General features: G+C 35.7%; 1 non-coding gene across 1 annotated transcript; it reads left to right on the top strand.

The window, feature by feature from the left end:
- Positions 1 to 2,799: 2,799 nt before the first annotated feature.
- On the top strand, positions 2,800 to 2,906 carry LOC111818749. The gene has a single exon (XR_002822664.1). It is a non-coding gene; the product is annotated as a U6 spliceosomal RNA (small nuclear RNA).
- The last annotated feature ends 224 nt before the right edge of the window (positions 2,907 to 3,130 follow it).

Here is a 3,130-nt window from a genome sequence, read left to right as displayed (position 1 = left end):
TTAAGCACCATTTGACTCGCGTGTGATTTCAACGAGCGCCCGACAGGGAAGCTAGCGAAATAATCAACAGTTGGCCTTCAAAAATGAATTATATGGTATAAAGAGGCTTTAAGAGACCATAAGCAGCAGGCTACACTGCCTGAGATGATTCAGATTTGTGCAGATATCTGCCCCTCATGGGTACAGGGAGCTGCCCTGGCAGCAGCTATTACTCAGGTTATTCATCCACAGTCTAAAAAAGGGGAAAAAGTAAGGTCATGTTTCCGCTGTGGGGATGAGGGACATTTAACCCAAAACTGTTCTGCCAAGGCATATTTAAAGAGATACAGAGGAAATTAAAAGCTCCATTGAAAGTTGGCAAAACCATTTGAAGGAAAGTGAAGATAGACTTCAGACTTTAAAGACACCATTGCAGCTAGTGAAAAGGTAAGGAAAGACATCTTAAAAACAGCTAGGACCCAGGAAATAGTCGTAGGTCAACAGCTGCAAGTTTATGCAAAGATAAACAGCATAAGATTAATAGGCACATAATGAAAAAGAAGGAGCCAACACAAATGATACAGAAAGAACATGGGCAGAAGTAATAGCAGAAAACTTCTGAAATATGGCGAAACTATCTGACATTCAAGTAACTAAGGCATATAGAACTACAAATAATATCAACCTAATTAAAACCACACCCACACATATAATAATCAAGATCCAAGAACCTAAGCACAAGAACAACATACTAAAAGTCACTAGAGGGGCTGCGGAGATAGCTCAGTAGAATAAGTGCCTGCCTGGCAAGCACAAGGCCCTGAGTTCACTACCTGGTAATGAAAAAAAAAAAAAGCCACTAGAGAAAAGAAAAAGATCACATTTAAAAGAAAACCCATCAGAATGACATCAGATTTCTTCTCACAAGCCATTAAATCAAGAAGAGCATGGAACGAGTTATTTCAAGTTCAACAAGAAAACAAATTCCAACCCAGATTGATATATCTGCAAAAAAGTCTCTTTCAAGTTTAATGGAGAAGTGAAATACTTCCAGTACAAAGAACAACTAATGAAATTCATGACAACCAAACCGGCCATACACAAAATACTAAAAAATATTCTATAAAGGGATTAAAAATGCCCGTAATTCCAAGAATGACAATGGAAAGATCCCACTAAATAGAACAAACAATTAAACACAGGAGAAAAGTTGGGATGCAACAATAAAAACATAACATGACAAACATAAGTCAATACATATCAAATATAACCACCAATGTAAATGGACTCACTCATTAATTAAAAGAAATAGATCAGCAGAGTGGATTAAGAAGCAAAATCCAAAAATATTCTGTATACAAGAAACACATTTAACCCATAAAGAAATTGATAGGTTGAAAGACAGAGGATGGAAAACAGTACTATATGCTCCAATACCTCAGAAAAAAGCAAGGGTATCTATCCTGTTCACAGACAATCTGAACTTCCAAAAAATAATTATCAAATGAGATAAAGAAGGTCACTACATACTGGTCAGGGGAAAAATTCAAAGGAAGAGAACAGTCATAAATATGTATGCACCAAATATGGGAGCACCCAATTATGTAAGACAAATTTTAATGGGCATGAAAAATCTAATAACCAGTATCACAGTCTTCAAAGGGGACCTTAACACTTCTTTATCTCAAAAAGATAGGCCAAGTAGACAAAAAGTTAGCAAAGAGGTAGCAGTACTGAAGCAGACCTTTGAACAAATGGATTTAGTAAACACATAGTGTTCCATCCAACAGCATCTGAATACTCGTTCTTTTCAGCTGCCCATAGGCTGTTTTCTAAAATAGACCACATGCCAGTCTGTAGGTCATGCTTAATTATATGCAAGAAAACAAATTATCCCATACATATTATCTGATCACAGTGCAATGAAACTGGAAATTAATGACAAAAGAAACCACAAACACCCCATAAACATATGGAAATTAAATAACACCCTCCTCAGCAACCAATGGGTTACAGGTGAAATTAAACAAAAAATTAAACAATATTGACAATCAAAGAAGTTCAAGCATAATTTACAGGAACTTATGTGATGTAATGAAAGCAATTCTCAGAGGGAAATTTATAGCGGTGAACTCACACATTAGGAAAACAGCAAGAGAACTCTATTTCTGCACCTAAAATTCCTAGAGAAAGAAAAGCAAACTAAGCCCAAAGCTCAAAGACAGCAGGAAATAATAAAGTTTAGAGCCAAGGCAATTCTGGGCAACAAAGTCAAGGCAAGAGGCATTATAATTCCTGACTTGAAATTATACTACAAAGCTACTATAATAAAATCAGCATACTACTGGTGAAAAGCAGACCCAAGGATCAGTGGAACATATTAGAAGATGAAGATATAGCTACAAACACACACAGTCATCATATTTGACAAAGGGGCCAAACATGTTCGCTAGAAGAAAGATAGCCTTTTTAACAAATGGTGGTAGGAAAACTGGCTCTCCACATGCCAAAAACTGAAACTAGACCTGGATCTAATTTTTACTTTCTATAAAATAAATTTTTTAAAAAATAAAAATAGACAAGAAAAAATGTGAAATTTCTTGCAAGGACTAAACTAAAGTCAAAATGGATTAAAGATTATTAATATTAAACTAGAAACACTAAATCTCCTGGAAGAGAAAGTAGATGGAAATCTTGAAGACATAGGGATAGGCAGACAGTTTATGAACAAAAATAAAACTGCACAGGAAATACTTCAAAGAATCAACAACTGGGATCTCATCTTATTGAGAAATTTCTTCAAGTGAAAAGAAATCACCAGTGCTTGCTTCAGCAGCACATATAATAAAATTGGAATGATGCAGAGAAGATTAGCATGGCCCCTGCACAGGGATGACATGCAAATTCATGAAGCGTTCCATACTTTTCACAACTGAATCAGAGCTTGAAACAAATGAACTTGGAGGACATATACAGAGTGTTCCACCCAAAACAGATGAATACACATTTTTCTCAGCTGCACATGGGTCATTTTCTAAAATAGACCACATACTGGTTCATAGGTCATGCTTAAGTATATGTAAGAAAACAGAAATTATTCCATGCACATTATCTGACCACAGTGCAATGAAACTGGAAATAAATGATAAAA

This window comes from Octodon degus, unplaced genomic scaffold, assembly GCF_000260255.1.
Source record: "Octodon degus isolate 3935 unplaced genomic scaffold, OctDeg1.0 scaffold00100, whole genome shotgun sequence".
In the NCBI taxonomy this organism is placed as follows: Eukaryota; Metazoa; Chordata; class Mammalia; order Rodentia; family Octodontidae; genus Octodon; species Octodon degus.
This window is presented reverse-complemented; position numbering and strand designations above follow the sequence as displayed.